The 21,867-nt window shown below is 39.9% G+C and overlaps 2 pseudogenes; both read right to left on the bottom strand.

Annotated features, from left to right (window-relative positions):
- Positions 1-6,084: 6,084 nt before the first annotated feature.
- LOC103681601 lies at positions 6,085-7,089 on the bottom strand (annotated as a pseudogene).
- A 13,141-nt stretch (positions 7,090-20,230) lies between these two features.
- On the bottom strand, positions 20,231-20,850 carry LOC121100373 (annotated as a pseudogene).
- Positions 20,851-21,867: the final 1,017 nt, after the last annotated feature.

Raw genomic sequence — 21,867 nt, 5'->3', positions numbered from 1 at the left:
GCATAAAGGGATATCTGTCTGGAAGAATATGAAACCTGTCCCCTCCCTCAGACCTTACAAAAACCCAGATGGCTTATGACCTTGGGGTAAGGGTAACCAAACAATACAGTAGAACATCAATAAAACGACATAGATGTGTTACAGGTGGGGAACACCACTAAATAAAACATCTCGATCACCAGCAGCCTGGGGGGGGGGAACCTTACAGAGGTGTAATATTGTTTTTGGTTGAAACTTATTTTATTTTAAAGATCTCATTTATTCATTTGAGATAGAGAGACAGAGAGAACACAAGCATTCTGAGAGACAGAGGGAAAGGGAGAAGCGGACTCCCCGCTGAGCTGAAAGCCCTCTGTGGGGCTTGATCTCAGGACCTAAAGATCATGACCTGAGCTGAAGGCAGATCCTTAACCACCTTTGCCACCCAGGTACCACTGTGGTTAAAACTTTTAAACAGGTAGCCAAAGGATTACTGTCAATTTTCTGCAGGAAGAAAGTGTTACAAGGGTGAAGGCAGAAGCTGAAGGCAGCTGTGTTCCAAATACTGATGATCTTCACCCCAGGGCTTCTCTGTCTCTGTGCCATGGACATTCTGGCCAGAGCCTGCCCTGGGGAAGGGGGTGTCCTGTGCATTGTAGGATGTTTAGACATTCCTGTCTCCAGTCATCCCTCTCCAATATGAGAGGCAAAGCTGGCTCCAGACAGTGATCAGTGACCCTCCAGGGGACAAAATCACACCCAATCAGAACCACACATTGAGTGTAACAATCTCAACATACTTTTTTTAGCATCCCTATAATAGCAGTTTAATAATGAAGAAAATGAAAGACCACCAAAAGTGTGAGTAGCGGTCACTCAGTGAAATCAACATTAGCACTAATAATACATTAATTATTTAATAAAGTAAACCAGCAAACACAGTGATCACTCACTCTGGGCTAAGTTGAATTGGCTCTCAAGTGGTGATGGGTCAAAGTTACTGGTTTCCATTCTCTCTGACCCTGTCATCCATGGTTCACAGTGGTGTTGGACTCACCTGGCTGGGTGTGTGACAGGGAGGTGTCTGTGGAAGTCTGAATTCCTCCCTGGACAGCAGATGATAGAGACTAAAGCTCTGACCTCAGCCAAGACAGCAGGATGGAGTGAAGCATCAGCCTCCAGCCAGAATTAGGACTTGGAATAAACAGGCAAAGCATGACCCTTCCCGTCCAAGGCTGCACAGGCTGATGGACTGGCAACAAGGAAGTATTTAGAGCTCCTGTGTCTGCTCATTAGCACATTTCCCCCTTGTGAAACCAGGCTCTAAGTACATGATTCCCAAGTGGAGAAGTCCTCTGGACAGAAAGGATATTTTCCTAATAAATCTTAGTTCCCAAAAGACTAGGTTAGAGGTCAAGTGAAATCGAGTTTTCTTTTTCTTTTTTTTTTTTTAATGTCTTTTTCCCTGAAATTGTCCCCTTCCTGACCTGTGAATCTCCTAGCATCTTACCTAGCTCCAGGTTATAATTTTCTCCTAATCTATGACCCAGTAGCTACCTGGATTAGGTCCCTTTATCTTCAGAGCATCAACATGTGATGGGGACTCAGCCATGCTATCTCTAGACAGGGTCTATTCTTCTTTTCAATAAGGCAGAGGAGTGAGGTCTTCTGATAATAAATCTTGGCCACTACACACATCGGCTTCAAGATACATTTGCCATTACAGTTAGGAATTTCTCACTTTATACAAGTAAAGAGCTGTCACTTAGCCCTTTGTCATAAAATGGTTGTAATTACAAGAGACGTGTTTAGGTCATTTTATGTACTAGAACGTGAGCTTGTATCTCACAGGGATAGTTTGATTTAATTTTTATAAAAATCTTGTCCACAAGTAAGTGAAGTACATTTATGAACTCCAATCTTCATTGTAGAAGTGGTGCTTGGTGGTGTGTAGTGCTCTGTCCACATTGAATATATGTGTATGTTGTGGGCCTTGAGTGTCATTCTGTCAGGACACTTCCAGCTCTCAAGCTCTGGGCTAGTGCTTCTCAGCCAGAGCCCTGGGGATGTCAGGCAACGTCTGAAGGGAAGCTGCTGAACACTTCCAATCCAAAGGAAAGCACCCCAAAAGATTATTATCCTACCACAAATTGCAACTTTTGTTGACAATAAAATTGGGGAATCCGTCTAGACCAGTATCTCTCCAACTTTAGTGTGCCTGCGTATCCACACAGATCCTACTGTGTGGGATCCCACTATAAATACAGGATCTTATCATAGGTCCAGGGTGGCCCAGAGAGTCTGTATTTCCAGCAAGCTCCTGAGAGATGTTGATGTGTAGATCTTGGTATGTGGATCACTCTTCATTAGCAAGGCTGTGAGCCTGGGATAGAGATAGGTGTAGGGAGTTTAAAGTCTATTGCACCAGACATGGTCATTGCACGAAATTATGATGGAAACCTGTATTCACTCATTCTTCAAGCTGTGTAAAATCTGTGTTTATTGCGTTTATAATTGACTAAAACAATGCACATATGAAAAAAACTTCATAATATGCACGACAAGGCCCTCACAAATATGTCTGGGTTCTAATATCCAGTGCCTTTAATGTCTTATTTGTTATAGCAAAGAAGAATTAAGGTAGCAGATTGTACAGGGTTGGTAATCAACTGTCATTACGATAAAGAAATTAGCCATGAGCATCCAGGTAGATGAAAGTAATCACTACAGTTCTCTGAATGTTCAGGAAGGGGATAAAAGAGTTGGTGTTGGAGAAAGATAAATGTTGGCCTACTGGCTCAGAAGTTTGAGGAAAAGCCATGAGCAAGGAATGCAAGCAGCCAGCAAGAGACACTGGAATTGGAAGGAACTGAGCCCTGCAGACATCTTGCTATTAGCCTGATGAGACTTCTTCCAAGCTTCTTCTCCAGAACAGTAAGAGTATGTATTTCTTTTTTTAAGCAATTAGTGTGGGGTATTTTACAGCAGCAAGAGGAATCTCATATGGAAATAGTCAATAAAATTATTTGAGGAAACTGATTTTATGTCTTCCAATTCACTCATAACTTCCCTTGGATAAGGGCAATTTGCAATACAGAACCCACATTAAGTAGATAAAAACCTAAATCTATTTGAAGATATTCTATCCCATCAGCTGGTACAATAAATACCTCCTGGTTTAAATGTGCATGTGGTCTGATTACGAGGCCTTTGAGACAGCGACATCGGAAAGAAACTCATGGTCTGAATTAAAGTCATCCATTGTCATTTACAATTTTGCATGTATATTTCTGCATCCTTTTCTTTCATGTTGATTCAACATTCATTCTTCCCACAATCACCACACTTGACTGTTTTCTTTGGAGTAAAAAAATTGATTTCCACATATTTCATTCTTTTCTTACAACATTCATATGATGTTATGTTTAGCATTGCACATTGCCTTCATGAATAAGAAAAGAGGCTCAGGATTTGAAGTTTTAAACAATTACCTAACAAAGCAGTTCAAGTTTATGCAACAGTCTTAATTATACATAAATGGAAACCTGCACTATGTGCTCTTCATTATTGGGGTAGCTCCTTTAACTCATCAAATTCTACCCTTTAAATATGCAGTTTATTGTGTGTCATTATATTCCAATATTGAATTAGGTGGGAAAATATCTACGGCGCATCGATAAGGGTAGGATCTAGAGCACAGGTAGCTGACTCTCCATTGACGGTTTGCAAGATTGCTCTCTAAGAAGGAAGGAAAGCAAGTGTCAATTATGGAAGTAGGAACAGTGTGATGAAATTCAAATAATTCCCATAAGTTCATTTAAATTGTAAAGAGTTTGCTTTCTTGAAATAAATATGTACATGAATATACATACATTTACATACACACAACACTTAGCCTTGAACATTCTTTGGACCAACCAAGATATTTTGACACATTTCATCTTGCGCTAAATCATCCCTGGAAATTAGGATTATGATTCCACCTTGCCTTCAAAAGATAAAGAAGGCTGGAGGGATTACACAGTAACAATTGCATAATGAAGTAGTGAGAGCTTATTGTGCACCTCATGAGTTTTATGGAAGTGTAATCATGCAGTATGTACCCATGATTTCTCAATGACTCTTTCAATTTCCAATGTTGTACATTTTAAATATGTACGGTTTCTCACATGCAATAATGCTCTAGTAATATAATTAGAATTTAAACATTCTAGGGGTGCATGACTCAGGGTCAGATCTGGAGCACAGGTAGCTTTGGCACACCTATCGTGGTGGGAGCACTCTCGTCCAACTGTGGAAAAGCATTGGTTCATGTGTGGATGTTAAAATAGTGGAATTAAATTAAGACAATTCACATATGATAAACTCACTTATTTTGTAACTAGAAGATTACGTACATATGTGAAAGGAGTAAAATGACATGAATTGGATCAAGACAGAAGAGCACTGCAGCCACACACCTCATGGATCAGCCTTAGAAGTCACAACTGACTTCAGACTCATGGGAATCCCTGCAGAGATCAAAACAGCTGCCTACTCTACGATCTACTTTGATAATAAAGACAGTATATTAGCCATTTTTTTAAAGATTTTATTTATTTACAAGTCGAGAGAAAGAGCAACCTAGAGAGAAGGCATGAGTGGCGGGTATGGGGGATTGACAGAAGGAGAGGGAGAAGCAGAGTCCCTGTTGAGCAGGGAGCCTGTTGGGGGGCTTGATCGCAGGACAACTGGATCATAATGTGAGTCGAAGGCAGATGCTTAACCAGCTGAATCACCCAGGCACCCCCATCCTAAGCCATTTTATTTTAGGATGCTTTGTATGCAGCAATACTAAGTGATATAGTAATCGAATCAGGCAGAACACATGGCATTGTAATAATCTGATTCTTTTTATTAGGCATTTGTTCTGACACTTGAAATTAGCTTTCAAGATGACTGTTCTTCAAGTTTATCTCAGGTAACTGTATATAAAAACGACTCCATTGAAACCCCTCTGACGTAACATGGAAAGATTGGAAGGACATGCATGTGTGTGCAGAACTTGAGACCATGGATCACAACCTGGACAGGAATCCAAGCTTTCTGGTGAGGTCTCCTGTGGTTATGAGGATCATATATAATGGGTGATACTGATAAGTTCATTCGCTGCCCCTTTAGAGGTTTTGGAGGTTCATTTAGAGAAATGGAAGGATTCATATTTAATGTAGTACAGGAAAATTTCAACCAGAATCCAAAAAGTAATTTAATAAAATGCCCAAACATGCCAAGTTTTTCATCTAATGAATACATTTTACAAATGAAGTTTGATATGCCATAATTCAATGAACAGATGAGTGCCTGAGGAGAAATATTTTGCATAGCTATCAAAATATTTTTTTAATAATTTACTTTATCACAATAAAGCCAAGGTTGATTCTCAGGCCATATATTGTTACTCTATTGTAACCATATTTGTCTTTCTGTGTAGATTCTACTTGGAGACATGCATTTTATCATATGTATATATAATTTTATTTTTTATTATTTTTTTGCCAGTGACTATGGTAGGCATGGTGGACACAAGCTGTGTAACAGGACAATATCGTATATGTAGAAAATTCCCCACGATTAGCTCTGACCATCAGTACGTCAGTCTGCATCCTCTGCAGGAGCAGGGAAGGTAGCAATACACAAAGGAATGATGCTTACAAAATGAAGCACATGGTCTCAGATTGTTCTCTGTTATAAACTTGTATAAATAGCTGTGGTGGCCAAGAGTAGAGTTTTCATAAAAGTACCATTCATTCAAAAGAAAAAATAGTCAGTATGACATATTGTATTCGAGAAGAAATTTTTGTTAATAGATTCATATAGACCTTTGGGTAAGTGACAATGTCCAAATAGTTCTCACCTGAGATTAGGAATGACACTGAGAGAGTAGGAAAATGACAAAGGGAAAATCTCTTGGATGTCAGAGTTACCACAAAGCTTAATAAAGTGAGTTACAAAAATTAGGCTGAAAGGAAAAAAAATAGAAATTCCTGGAAAAAAATAAAAGAGGTATGTCCACTTCCACAATGATCAAAGTATCTCAACTTTTGGATCAGGCTTTGGGCCCGGGAATTATGGGCACTTCTTCAGCCCCAGGATGATTGTCCCTTTCAGAGCTGCCATCCTATAAAATCTCATCAGAGCCCTCTTTATGTCTCTGTTCCTCAAGCTGTAGATGAAGGGGTTCAGCATGGGTGTGACCACTGTGTACATCACCGAGGCTACTGCATTTGATTGGGAGCTCTGGGGAGCAGCAGAGCTAAGGTACACTCCTAGGCTCATACAATAAAATAAAGAGACAACCGAGAGGTGAGATGTACAGGTGGAAAATGCTTTATACTTGCCCTGAGCTGATGAGATTCCATGTATGGAGGAAACTATCTTAGAGTAAGAGTAAAGGATCCCAATGAAGGGACAAACAGCCACCAACATAGCTGTAAAATACATCATCATATTATTGAGAAACGTGTCAGAACAGGAAAGTTTTATCATCTGATTGAGTTCACAGAAAAAGTGGGGGATTTCCACCTCTGTACAGAAGGACAGCTGCAACACCATGGAAGTGTGTAACAAGGAATGCAAGTCATTCACGATCCAGGACACCAGAACCATCAGTCCACAAAGCCAGGGGTTCATGATGACCGTGTAGTGCAAGGGGTGACAGATGGCCACAAAGCGGTCGTAGGCCATCACAGCCAGGAGGAACATGTCTAATCCTGTAAACAGTATGAAAAAATACATCTGTGTGATGCAGCCTGTGTAGGTTATGACTTTACTCTGTATCTGGATGTTCTACAGCATCTTAGGGATGATGGTAGGGGTGACACAGATGTCTGTAAAGGACAGGTTGGCCAGTAAGAAGTACATGGGCGTGTGGAGGTGGGAGTCTGAGCTGACGGCCAGGATGATGAGCAGGTTTCCAAACACAGTGATCACATACATGGAGAGGAAGAGCCCAAATAGGAGGGGCTGCAGTTCTGGTTTCTCTGAAAATCCCAGAAGCTGGAACTCTGAAATTCCTGTATAGTTCCCTGGGTCCATGTGCTTGGAGGTGACTAGCAGTACAGGGGAAAAATAGCAAAACTAATTTTCACACAAATTGTCATTGCTCACATTGTCGAAATGCAACAATTTCTATTTTCCAGTCAAGAAACTAATGGCAATATTTTGTGAATGGATTCAATCTCCTCGAGTGGATCCCCAGTCCGTCTCTGATTCGGAATTTTTATCACAACATCAGATGTCCCCCCAAAGGGTCAGGTACATTACAGTGTCAGTAAGAAGTTATTTCATGCATTTGAGGAATATGTAGAGCCTCAAACATGTTTTGGAAACCCTGGTCATAGAGTGCTGAAAGGCAAATATCCCTATAATTCAGTGATGGGGATAGGGTAGATGCATATATAAAGATTAAATAATCATGAGGTGGAGACAGATGATATGAACAGAACAGAAGCAGCTTAGGGGAGAGAATGTGTCAGGTGTTATGTTGGGTGTTAAGTCAAGTTTGAATGAGAAGGTGACATTTGAAAGGAGACCTCATGGCAGAGTGGGTGGAAGAGAGGAGGCCTTCCCAGTAGAGGTAATGGCTGGAGCAAAGACCCTGAGGAAGTGCTCCTGTCAGAAAATCAAGTCTTTGAAGGAAACGTGTGTGTTGAGGGAAATGTACAAGAGTGAGGAGAGGTGGTAGCAGTGAATTCTGTAGGATCATGTGGCTTCATAGCTGCTTCATGTTCAAGACCCAGGCAGTTCCTTATCTACACTACTTCTTGCACATTGTGATTTGGTTGAATCAGTGTCCTGTCCATTGAACATCCCTTCTTAGTATCTTCTGTTGATTATGGCCTGTGCATTATAATGGTCATCTTGAAGTAGAGGACTCTGTGTATCCCTGACCTAAGGACTGCTCTCACTCATCAAGATGTCCACACACACATGCCCCCCCCACATAGTGTCACATCCACACAACAGTGCACGCCAAGTCCTCCTGGTGTATGTTAACTCTATGTCCTCACCTCTCCCCCACACCCTCTAACACAGTGTTTAGGATATGAATGCAGGCACATACTATTACCTTTCCTGTAAAGAATGTAAAATTAAGACCCAGAAATTCTTAGTCATAGGTTCCAAGGGACAAATCATCTCAGGGCTCCATTTTGGAATGGCCACTTTCTGACCTGTGTGTAAAGAAACATAAAAATTTGTGTTCAATATTTGGGGTCTTTTCTGGTTCCATACACATTTTAGATTATTCGTTCCAGCTCTGTGTAGAGTGCTGGTGGTATTTTGATAAGGACTAATTTGAATATGTAGATTGCTTTGGGAAGCATAGACATTTTGTTCTTTTTATTTTTATTTTTTAATAATAATATTTTTTATTATATTATGCTAGTCACGATACAGTCACCATACAGACATTTAATAATATTTGTTCTTCCAATCCATGAACATGGAACGCTTTTTCATCTCTTTGCGCCTTCCTCAGTTTCTTTCATAAGTGTTCTACACATTTCAGAGTACGGATCTTTTACCTCCTTGGTTAAGTTTCTTCCTAGAGACCGTATGTGTTTTGGCACAATTGTAATCAGCTAAGAGACACATTAAACCTGGTTACATCATTCATCATCAGGCAAAAACAAATCAAAACCACAAAGAGATACCACCTCACAGCAGTCAGAATGGCTAAAATTATCAACTCAGGAAACATCAGATGTTGGCCCAGAAGCAGAGAAAAGGGAACCCTCTCACACCGTTGGTGGGAATGTAAACTTGCAAACACTCTGGAAAACAGTATGGAGGTTAAAAAAAATGAAAAAAGAGCTACTGTACCACGCAGAGATTGCACTGGTCGGTATTTATCCAAAGGATACCAACACAGTGATTCGAAGGGCACATGCACCTCAATGTTTATAGCAGCAATGTCCACAATAGGCAACATATTTAAAGAACCCAGATGTTCATCCATAGATGACTGGATAAAGATGTGGTCTATATACAGAGTGCAATATTACTCGGCCATAAAAGAATCAAATCTTGCCATTTGCAAAATTCGGAGGGAGCTAGTGTGTATTACGCTAAACAAAATAAGTCAGAGAAAGACAAATACTATATGATTTCATTCATAATGGGAATTTAAGAAACAAAACTGATTAACATAGGGGAAGGGAAGGAAAAATAAATAAGATAAAAATAGAAAGGGAGGGAATCCATAAGAGCCATGATTATAGACATAAAGCGAGGGTTGCTGGAGGGGAGTGGGTGGGGGAATGGGGTAATTGGGTGAAGGTCATTAAGGAGGGCACTTGATGGGATGAGCCCTGGGTGTCATAAGCAACTGATGAATCACTAAATTCTACCTCTGAAACTAACAACACACTATATGTTAATTAACTTGAATTTAAATAAAAAAATAACAGCAGCAAAAAATTGCATTCAATAAACAGAGATAGTGAGAGACAGAGGGAAGGAGAAACGAGATAGACATAAAGAGTAAAACGATCTAATAAACTCAGCTCTTCTGATAGACTGTGAGGAAGGAAAGCTTCCTCGGTGCTAGAGGCATCCAGCCTTGGTTACACACTATTTATACCCAGCAAAGATAATAAGAGCAAAATCACATTTGTTCACAACACGAAGTGGTGACATTTTATGGTGTGAATCACATTACAGATTGAACATCACAAGAGGAAAAAAAAATCAACATTTCACAAAATCCAGGCATTTTTTTACCAGATAGCAGACAGCAGAATACTTTTTTCCCCCCCTGCCTATTCCATAGTTATTTGACCCTTGGTTTTTGTTGGGTCAATAGGGGATGAGGTGAGCCCCTTCATCACTCTTCTTATGAGACATCGTTTTGTTTTTATTTGCCATTCTTAGCCTCTGGGTTTTAGTCACTATCTTGACAAGTTCGATGAGCACAACCGCTCAAGGTGCTGTTGCTTGTCCAACACCAAAGTGTTCCCGAGCCTCTGTGAAATCCTACACACCCAGTGGCAATTTATGTACAACCGTATTTAGCAACATTGAAGGGACTTCTGAGAACTAACTGAAACAGAATTTACAGGAGCAGTAATTCCACAAAATCAACATGGATAAATAGTAAAATTCCCCACAACCCTGAAATAAAAGCGTATTACATATAAAGTTCTTAGACATTTTGGAACATAGCATATGTTCTTTCAGCATCCATTGAATGAATCAGGAATTTGGTCTCATTAGATATGGACATTTAACCCATGGCAAAGCTCGTTTAGATTTAGATGGAAAGGATTGGAATGTTGAACGGCAGTTGGCACAAACTGCTTTCTACAAAGAAGGAATCTCAGTAGATCCATATCCCACACATCTCACAACGATCAGGAGGAGTAACCCTCAGTGGAACAGTAACCGTTCCATTTTAGATGCACGTCGAGGAAATACATATAAATTTCACAGGTGGGCAAAACATCATAATTAAGGCAAAAGTCTCAGAAGTAAGAAGAGAAATATATTTGAGTACATAAAATTTAAAACTATTTTATGGCCAATGATATCTAATTAAAAGTCAATAGAGAAACTGTGATTTACAACAATTATTTGGAATACTGATAATTATAAATAGGCATATCATATGTGGACATATAATAATAATAGATAAATGAACATGGTGATCAAGCACATGAATCTTTGCTGGGGCTCCCTAATAGCTTAAAAAAATCAACAGAAATCTCTTTCACACCCAGAACCCTGAGAAAACACTCAAAGAGCTGTCACACTGGTTGGAGCTGGTATTTTTAATCAAGTAGCAAATTCGTATTATCTAACTTTGCTGTCACAATTGTGAAGTGTTTCAACATCTTGGAGAAGCTCTGAAGACATTACAAATATTAAAAATCAGATGTTCTTTGGGGTGGCTGGCTGGGTCATTCAGTAGAGCGTGGGACTCTTGATCTTGGGGTTGTAAGTTCAAGTCCCATGTTGGGTGTAGAGATTACTTAAAAAATTAAATATTTTTAAGAAATACAGATATGTTTTAACCCAGGGTTTCTCAGTCTGTGCACTATGTGCATTTGGGTCTGGTTTCTTCTCTGTGGTGGGCTGTATCCTGTGCACTGTAGGCTGTTTAGAGGGTCCCTGGCCACCAAACACCCCTTCCCAGTGTTGCAGCCCAAAATGACTTTGAATATTTTTCAATGCGCCCTGGGCACAAAATCACCTTTGGTTGAGAAAGATAGTTTTCATTACTTAAAAAGTATTTTGTGGCATATATATTCAATAATATTTCTCATTGAATAATAATTTAATGGGAAAAAAGATAAAAGATCATCCAAAGTGTAAGTGGCACAGCAACCCCATGAAATGTCATGCAGGCATTGAAATAATGACTCAGGATTACACTGGTGACTAGAGGGTTGTGTAAAAGCTAATCCTGAGTCAGAAGGATGAAGGACAAAAGCTAGAAAAAAAAAAGATTGTGCCAGAACATAAGGGTACTTAAAATATACATAAGTGTCTTTTCATATATTCGAACTGAAAGGGTGTGAATGTGTATGTGAGCACAGCACAGATTAGTGTTAGAAGAAATGAAAACTTTTGAAAGACAGAACAGTAAAAATGTACTTATTTTAAGCAGTGTGGCTCAAAAGAACTGTCTGAAATGAAATTGAAGGAAGACCCAAATTCAACTTCTGAGTACAAAGACTTAAAAGAGTAATAATATAATGAAATTGCCATGGGTCCAAATCTAAATAGATTACCAAGGACTCGAGAATAAAAGAATTTGAAAAAATCTTTTTTAATGTGGAGAGAAGCAGTATCTAAAGTTGTAGTTTCATCTCACATGAAGAGAAGGGGACAATATGCTTATAGAAAGTAAAGGTGATTCTTGGTCAAACAGAAAGAATGCCTTTTAAGTGATGGCATTTTGTTTTAGAAATCGATTCATTAATAAATGGCCAAAAGGAACAGTAGTGCATACAGAGATGTGAACGATACTTGGGATGTATGTATAAAGGGTGATTTGTGAGTCATAAGTGTGCAGCAGGACATTCACTTTCAGTGTTTGGAAAAATGGTTTCAACAAGTGAAGAATATTAAGGTGACAGATCAATTTGACCAGGAAAACAAACAAACAAACAAACAAACAAACATTTAGAACATCAGTTGAGGGAATATGAGCAGCATGTAGACTTTCCCACACAAAGTTCATACACTTTCACACATGCTGCACAAACACATCTACACATGCATAAAAAAGAAAAATGGCGAGTAGCTAAATTGATGAAATAAACAGCAATAATTTGCTCAAAAGAATGCAATAAAAAACAGGAATAAAACCCCTCTGACCCCACTATGCAAACACTAAGACACCTACAGACAATTTTCAGTGGAGAAAGTGGGTGGCGAGCTCTGCCAGCCCATGTTCAGGTTCAAAGGTAACGAGGTAATTGTAAAGGAAGCTCATTAGCATACTCTTTGTCACATAATCCAGGTAAAAAATTTCATTTGAAAACTGGAGAAAGAGGAGGTATGTGATATGTAGGATTCATGGACCGCTCTTGCATAGAAGCACCTGCAAGAATTCTTTGTCTGGATTTTCTCCTTAGTACAGAAGTGTAGTCTAACATTTCCCATCTGAAATGTGAAAAGTTGTGTCCTCACTTCATTTTATATCCTTAGCAGCTAATACTTGGCTTTCCTACTCTGGCTGATTGTAAAGATCCTTGGTCTCACGTTCCACTTTTAGAATCCCACCCCTCATTAGATTGGGTTTCTCTGATTATGACTTACTAGCTAATACTGAATCTTGCATTTCGGAGTTTCATGTGCACTTCTATTTTAAGTGTCATAAATATATAAATGAATCAATGAATAAATCTCTTAATCAAGCCAACAAACAACCACAGCGAACTCTCAGCTCTGGGCTAGGCTGGATTGGCCCTCCAGTGACCTCAGGTAAATGCTCTTGACTTTCATTCTCTTGACCTTCTCCTGCAGTCCCTACTGGGCAGTAAAACTCATCTAGATGGGGTCTCAGAGAGGAAGGTCTCTACATGGACATTAAAATACCTGTCTGGTTGGTAGATGATGGAGGACGGAGCTCTGTCTCCAGACAAGAGAGCAGGAATGGGTCAGACTCCAGTGCCCCATCCAGACTCAGGACTGCAGAAGAAATGACCAGGTCTTGTCCAGCCCAAGGTTGCCTGTGCTGAGGGACTGCAGCAGAGGAAATATTTACAGCTGGTTCAGTCTGCTCATTAGGATCATTTCCCTCCTGTTCCTCCCACCTGTAGGTACATGATTTCCCCGTGGGACACTAGTGTGGACAGAAAGGACATTTATCCTGTTGAATTTCTGTTCCTAGGAGACTGGTGAGAAGCCAGATGTAGTTAGGGTGTTATTTTTTTTTTCTGTTGTTGTTGATTTTCTCTTCTTTCTCTTTCTTTCTTTCTTTCTTTCTTTCTTTCTTTCTTTCTTTCTTTCTTTCTTTCTTTCTTTTTTTTCTTTCTTTCTTTTTGTTTTTACTCTATTTCTATGACTTCTTCTGCCTTTCAGAGATTTAAATTACCAGCACCTTAACCCACTCTTGAGTGACCATTTTCTTCTGTTTAATACTAAGGAATAGATCATGACTAAGTTCCTTAGGTTCTTCAAAGCAGTGACTTACTCGTAGTGGAGACACAACCGCTGATATCTCTAGAATGTTACTTTTCTCCTTTTCAACAAAGAAGATAAGTTTGTTCTTTTCATATAAACCCCTGGGCACTACACACTTTGGCTTCATGACGATTTTGCCCAAACAGTTAGAACTTTCACAATTCTATCACAGGTTCAGAGCTATGAAAATGTAATTATAAATCTCTTGTTAATTGTAAGATATATGTTGAGATGTTTTATGGAGTATAATCCAAGTTTAGCACCTTATAAGAATTGCCTGATTTAATTTTTATACAAGTCCATTCTGTGAGGAAACACTAGTGTGGACTTCTTGCCCCATGGAGAAATGGGGCTTGAAGTATTTAGTGAGCTCTCAACATTATCATTGTAAAAAGAAATGGGTGCTGATTGCATTCTCTCAGGATGGTCCCAGTTTTCAACCTCTGTGCCAGTGGTCCCAACCAGAGGTGGTCTTTTCCCAGGGCATATCTGGCAGTATCTGAGGGATGCTCTAAACACTTCCAATGAGCAGGACAGCTCCCTACACAGATAATGACCCTGCTTCAAAGGTCAAATTGAGAATGCGAGGAAACAAGCTAGAACGGCACTTTTCCAACTTCAGCAGGTGCTGGTGGGCCCGGAGTTCAGCGTTTCTGACATGATCCTGAGTGATGTTGATGCTGCAGTTTGTGGTCTGTGGACCACTCTTTGAGTAGCAAGGCTGTCGGCCTGGGAAAGAGTAAAGGGCAGGTCTTCTTCACACACACACACACACACACACACACACACACACACATATCATATTTGCATAAAACCTTGAATAACAAATTATCCAGTCATTCTAGGGGCTGTGATAAATTCTGTGTTTATTTCTTTTATATACAAATCCTTGATGGGAACCAAATAAAATACTTTTAGAAAAGACTTTCTAGTAGGCAGAATAAGAACCTCTTTAACTGGTCCAAGTTGTAGTTCATGGAAACTTGGGATATGTTATTTTGTATGGCAAGAGGGAGTTTAAGGTGGCAAATGAAATAAGGCTGCTAATCAGCTGACCTTAAACCAAGACAGGCCAAGCTCATGCACGTGGAACTAACGTAATCACCCTTGTCCTCTGAATGTGGCTCAGGAGGGCAGAATAGTTGGATCAGGGAGAGATGTGAAGATGCCACATTGCTGGCTTTGAAGATGGAGAAAGGGCAGTGAGCCAAAGTATGCTTATCATTAGAAACTGCGATAGGAAAGAAAAGAGACTCTCCTGGAGCATCCAGAAGGATCCAGGCTCCGCAGACATCTTGATTTTAGCCCTGAGTCTTATTTCAGGCTTCTGACCTCGAAAACAGTAAGAGCATAAATTTGTTTCTTTGATGCCTGTAGTTGGTAATTTGTTACAGCAGAGATAGGAATATAATATAAACATTTATCCAATAAATTTTTTTTGGGGGGGGAGTGAATTTTAGCCTCTCAATTAACTAATTACTTGTGGGTTAAGGCATTTTGTGTTGAAATACAATAGTAAGTGTAATAATAGTATTAAAGTCTCTCTGGAGCTTCTGATCCATTGTTGAAATGGAATGCAAAAAAATGAATATTTCTCTAAAATGAATCTTTCTTTCTTTCTTTCTTTCTTTCTTTCTTTCTTTCTTTCTTTCTTTCTCTTTCTTCTTTCTTTCTTTCTTTCTTTCTCTTTCTTCTTTCTTTCTTTCTTTCTTTCTCTTTCTTCTTTCTTTCTTTCTTTCTTTCTCTTTCTTTCTTTCTTTTTCTTCTTTCTTACTTTCATTATAGGGATTGCACTGAATGTGTAGATTGCTTTGGGTAGCATAGATATTTTAACACTATTTGTTCTTCCAATCCATGACACAATATTTTTAAAAATATGTTTTTTATTATATTATGTTAGTCTAGGTTTTGATGTAAAGTTCCATGGTTCATTACTTGCGTGTAACACCCAGTGCACCAAGCAATATGTGCCCTCCTTAATACGCATTACCAGCCAATCCCATTCCCTCATCCCCCTCCCCTCTGAAGACCTCAGTTAACCTTAGACATGAAAGAGCTGGAAAAAGAACATCAAAAAAGCCTAAATCCACCAGAAGAGAAATAAAAAGATTAGAGCAGAAATCAATGATATAGAACTTAAAAAAACAACAACAGTAGAACAGATCAACAAAACAAGGAGCTGTTTATTTATTTGTATTTATGTACTTATTTGTGTATTTATGTATTTATTTTTTATTATGTTCAATTTCCACTGTATAGGACATCATTAGTTTTTGATGTAGTGTTCAATGATTCATTAATTGTGTGTAACACCCAGTGCTCATCACAACCCCTGGCCTCCTTAATACCCATCACCCGGCGACCCCTTCCCACCACCCCCCTCCCCTCTGAAACCCTCAGTTTGTTTCCCAGAGACCGTAGTTGCTCATGCTTCATTTCCTGTTCTGATTTCCCCCTTCAGTTTTCCCTCCCTTCCCTTGTGGTCCTCTCCTCTATTTCTTTTGTTCTGCATATGAGTGAAACCATAAGATAATTGTCTTTCTCTGCTTGACTTATTTCACTTAACATAATCCACTCCTGTTCCATTCATGTCGATGCTAATGGTAGGTATTCATTCTTTCTGATGGCTGAATAATATTCCATCATATATATGAACCACATCTTCTTTTTCCATTCATCTGTTGAAGGGCATCTAGACTCCTTCCACAGTTTGGCTATTGTGGACATTGCTGCTATGAACTTTGTAGTGCATGTGCCCCTTCTTTTCACTACATCTGTATCTTTGGGGTAAATACCTAGCAGTGCAATTGCTGGGTTATAGGTAGCTCTATCTTGAGGAACCTCCATACTGTTTTCTAGAGTGGCTGTAGCAGTTGCCTTCTGCCCAACAGAGTCAGAGTGTTCCCCTTTCTCCACATCCTGGCCAATACTGTTGTTTCCTGTCTTGTTAATTTTTGCCATTCTAACTGGTGTAAGGTGGTATCTCATTGTGGTTTTGATTTGTATTTCCCTGATGGCTATTGACTTTGTACATTTTTTTTTCATGTGCTGCGAGCCATTTGTATGTCTTCTGTGGAGAAGTGTCTGTTCATGTCTTTTGCCCATTTCTTGACTGGATTCTTTCGTGGTTTTTTTTTTTTTTTTTTTCCGTATTGAGTTTGGTAAGTTCTTTATAGATCTTGGATACAAGCCCTTTATCTGAAAGGTCATTTGCAAATATCTTCTCACATCCTGTGGATTGTCTCTTGGTTATGTTGACTGTTTCCTTTGCTATGCTAAAGCTTTTTACCTTGATGAAGTCTCAATAGATCATTTTTGCTTTTGTTCCCCTTGCCTTGTGTTTTGGAGGAAGCTGCTGTGGCCGTTGTCAAAGAGGTTACTGCTTATGTTCTCTAGGATTTTGATGGATTCCTGTCTCACAATGAGGCCTTTCATCCATTTTGAGTTTATCTTTGTGGATGGTGTAAGAGAATGGACTAATTTCATTCTTCTGCATGTGGTTGTCCAGTTTTCCCCACACCATTTATTGAATAGACTATTTTTTCAATCAATGCAGATAAACCATTTGACAAAATACGGCATCATTCCCTGATTAAAACACTTCAAAGTATAAGCATAGAGGGAACCTACCTCAATATCATAAAAACCATATATGAAAATCCCAGAGCGAAAATCATTCTCCATGGGGAAAAACTGAGAGCTTTTCCTGTAACGTGAGAAACAAGACAGAGATGAACATTCTCACCATTATTGCTCACCATAATACTAGAGGTCCTAGCCTCAGCAATCAGACAACAAAAGGAAATAAAAGGCATTCAGACCGTCAAAGAAGTCAAACTCTCTGTCCGCAGATGCCATGATACTTTATGTGGAAAACCCCAAAGACTCAATGCCACGTTATTAGAACTCATATAGCAGTTCAGCAACGTGGCAAGATACAAAATTAATGCACAAAAATCAGTTGCTTTTCTGTACATTAACAATGTGACTGAAGAAAGAGAAATTAAAGAATCGATCCCATTTACATTAGCACTAAAACCCATAATATACCTAGGAATAAAGCTAACCAAAGAGGTAAAGGATCTCTATTCTAGGAACTATAGAACACTTATGAATGAAATGGAGGAAGGCACAGAAGGATGAAAACACATTCCATGTTCATGGATTGCAAGATTAACATCATTAAAATGTCTATGCTGCCTGGAGTTATTTACACTTGCAATACAATCCCTATCAAAATACCATAGAAATTTTTCACAGAGCTGGAAGAAACAATCCTGAAATTTGTATGGAACAGGAAAAGATCCCAAATTGCCAGGGGAATGTTGAAAAAGACCAAAGTTTGGGGCATCACAATGCCTGAGTTCAAGCCATATTACAAAACTGTGATCATCAAGACAGCAAGGCTACTGGCAAATAAACAGACACATAGATCAATACGACAGAATAGAGGCCCCCAAAATGGACCCTCAACTCTAAGGACAACCAAGCTTTGACAAAGCAGGAAAGAACATCCAATGGTATGGTGGTTCTGAACTGCGGATATTTGGGTGTGTCTAAAGGGATGCTGCCAAACACCTATAACCCACAGGCCAGCACCCAGCAAAAGGAATTGTCCAGCCCCAGTGCCAACAGTGAGATTGTGAGAAATAGGATTCTAGACCAGGTGTTCTCTACCTTCAAGGTGCATAGAAATCACCAAACTTTGCAGTTAAAATGTGAAATCTGGCTCATCAGGTCTCCAGTGGGCCCAGAGACTCTGCATTTTTAACAAGATTTTATTTATTTATCTCTATTATCTATCTATCTATCTATCTATCTATCTATCTATCTATCTATCTATCTATCATCTATCTATCTAGAAGGGGCAGAGGAAGAGGGAGAGAGAGAATGTCAAGCAGACTCTGAGCTGAGCATAGAGTGTGACATGAGGCTCAATCTGATGATTCTAAGATCATGACCTGAGCCAAATCCACAGTGGGGGACACTTATCTGACTGAGCACCACCCCCCCAGGTACCACTAGAGACTCTGCATTTCTAATCAGCTCCCAGGTGGTGTTGATTCTTCAGGTCCTGGATTGGAGACAGTTTGAGAGCAATGCTGTGGTCCTATGTTAGAGTCACGTGTAAGTAGTTTTAGGTCTTCTCCACCAGGAATCCTCCTTGCATATATTTTTGAAAGAAATGTTTTTCACTCACTCTTTGGGAGGGGAAAAAAAATCTGTGCTCAATTTTTTAAGTAGAAGGGCTCTCAGGGGATATCAAATTATATATACTGAGTAAATTTTATGGTAGGCACAAGAAGGGCCTCCAAAAGATGTCATCCTGGAGAACATTTGAAAATGTTAGCTTACTCAGTAGGGTAATTGAGATAGCAGATGGACTAAAACTACTAGTCATTATCCTACAATAGGAAGATAAGCCTGGATTATCCATGTTGGACTAGTACTAGGAAGAGTGAGGAAGAGAATGGAGTCAGAGAGACATTTGAAACTACTATTGTGCTGGTTTCACAGGTGGAGGAAAGGCCATGAGCCAAAGAATGTGGGGGGCACTGGACACTGGAGCAGGAAAGGGGATGTTTTCCCCAGAGCATTCAGAAGGATCAAGGCCCACAGACATCATTATTGTAGCCCATGAAACCCCTTTCATGCTTCTGATCACTGGAACTTTCAGAGAATTATTTGTTTTGAGACACTGGTGTGGATATTTGTTACAACAGTGGAAGGAATCTATCCCATATTTATCCAATAAGATATTGTTCATAGGAACTGAGTTTGAGCCTCTCAAATCGTTCCCTTGGTCCAAGGCATTTTGTGTTGACATCACACATTAAATAGAGAAACCGGAGTTAATTTGGAGAGATTTGGCCCCATTCGATGGTACAGAGAATTTCCCATTACATAGGTGTAAATATGGTTCTGATTTTGAGGCCTTTGAGACATTCAGATAAAAGTAAGTCATGATTAAATATAAGTCACCCTTAAATTATTTTCAAAGATTTATTTATTTATTTGAGAGGGGGGGATAGATAGAAGAAGAGAGAGAGAGAGAGAGAGAGGTAGAGGGAGAGAGAAGAGCACACAAGCAGACTCCTTCTGAGCATGGAGACTGTTGTGGGGCTAGATCCCAAGACCCTTATCTTGACCTGAGCAGAAACCAGAAGTCTGGTGCTTGACTGATGGCACCATTTAGATGTCTTACCCTAAAATTTCTTTTACATTATGTCACTCACTCTACTTTTATTTTTTATTTTATTTTTTTCTGTTGAACTTTTTTAAATAATAATTTTTATTATGTTATGTTAGTCGCCATACAGTGCATCCTCAGTTCTTGATGTAGTGTTCCATGATTCATTATTTGCATATAACACCCAGTGCTCCATGCAATATGTGTCCTCCTTAATACCCATCACCGACCTATCCCAATCCCCCATCCCCCTCCCCTCTGAAGCCCTCAGTTTGTTTCCCAGAGTCCATAGCCTCTTGTGGTTCATTCCCCCTTCTCTTTACCCCACCTTCATTCTTCCCTTCCTTCTCCTACCGATCTTCCTGCTATTTCTTATGTTCCATAAATGAGTGAAACCATATGGTAATTGTTATTAAGAAAGGTATCAGAGCAGGCAAGTTGGATCTTCTGATTGAGTTCACGTAAAAAGTGGGGGCTTTCCACCTCTGTACAGAAGGACAGCCACAACACCATTAAGGTTTATAAGAAGGAATGCAGGAGTCTTATGATCCAGGGCATCAGAACCAACAGTTCACAGAGCCAGAGGTTCATGATGACCGTGTTGTGCAGGGAATGACAGATGGCCACAAAACTGTCATAAGCCATCACATCCAGGAGAAAGTTGTCCAACCCTGAAAATATTATGTAAATATACATCTGGGTGATACAGCCTGCATAGATTATGACTTGGCTCTGAGTCTGGATGTTCCACAGCATCTTGGGGATGGTGGCGGAGGTGAAAAATATGTCAGCAACGGACAAGTTTGTACGGAAGAAGTACATGGGGGTGTGGAGGTGGGAGCCTGAGCCGATGGACAGAATGAGGAGCAGGATTCCAAACACAGTGATCAGGTACATGGAGAGAAAAATCCCAAATCTGAGGGGCTGCCCTCTGGTCCCTCTGAAAATCCAAGAAATAGGAATTCTGACTTCCGTGTATCATTGCCTGATTGGACGTGGTTGTACGAGTATCAGCAAAGAGAAAAAGACATCATTAATTTTTCATGCAGAGCATTGCTCACATGGTTCAAATACAGCAATCTATATTTTACAGTCAAGACATTTAATTTCAGTATTTTGTGCAGGGATTGTCTGCCTTGAAGAGATTCCCCCCAACTCCAACTCTGATTAGGCATTGGGTCTCATTCCCCGCCATCCCCCACACAGGTCCTGCATTCTACTGTTTTATTAAGAATATCTTTTGTGCATTTGAGGAATATGTACTGAGTGTCAAACATGTCCAGGCAATGTCTAGGCAATGAGTACAGGATCCTGAAAACTGAAAACCACTGTAATCCAAAAATGGAGAGATAACAGAAACAATTAGCCGTTGACAAGTGCTATGCGGAGAGCAAGGGTATGTATCAAGGAGAGAGCGGATATGAGTGTTATTTTATAATTGGTTTTCAGACAAGACCAGCAAACAAGGTGGCATCTGAAAAGAGGCCCCAGGGAAGACAGGGAAGGATCTGCAGTCATGTCTGGGGAAGTGTGTGCTGGCAGAGGGAATGGCGTCTGCAGAGGCCCTGAGGATTTGACTACTTTGAGCTGTTGAGTCCAGAAAAGGAAGCAAGCGTGGGAAGGGGAATAAGCAGGAGAGTGATGAGAGATAGTGTCAGGCAATTTCAAAGAAGTAGTGGCCTCTCTGCTGATTCAACTTCAAGAACAAAGGAGTCACTCACCCACGCTATATACTTCTTGTATTTTACAATCTACTTGCGAAGGTATCCTGTAAATGGAAATAGAGCCCCTCCTGAGTACCGTCTGGCGATGGAGTTCTGGCCTCTGTATTATATGAGTCACCTAGAAATATATTACACTATGTGCCCTTGCTCTGAAGACTGTTCTCATTCCACAAAGCACACACACACAGACGCACACACACAGACACACACAGACACAGACAGACACACACACTTGCACACACCCCACATCATTGCTCCCGGGGCTGTATTCTTACCATGACTCCCCACCCCTGGCCCAAGGAT

Source organism: Ursus maritimus, unplaced genomic scaffold (assembly GCF_017311325.1).
Source record: "Ursus maritimus isolate PB19 unplaced genomic scaffold, ASM1731132v1 scaffold_37, whole genome shotgun sequence".
NCBI lineage: Eukaryota > Metazoa > Chordata > Mammalia > Carnivora > Ursidae > Ursus > Ursus maritimus.
The sequence above is the reverse complement of the archived record's forward strand: the minus strand, read 5'-3'. Positions and strand labels throughout refer to the sequence as shown.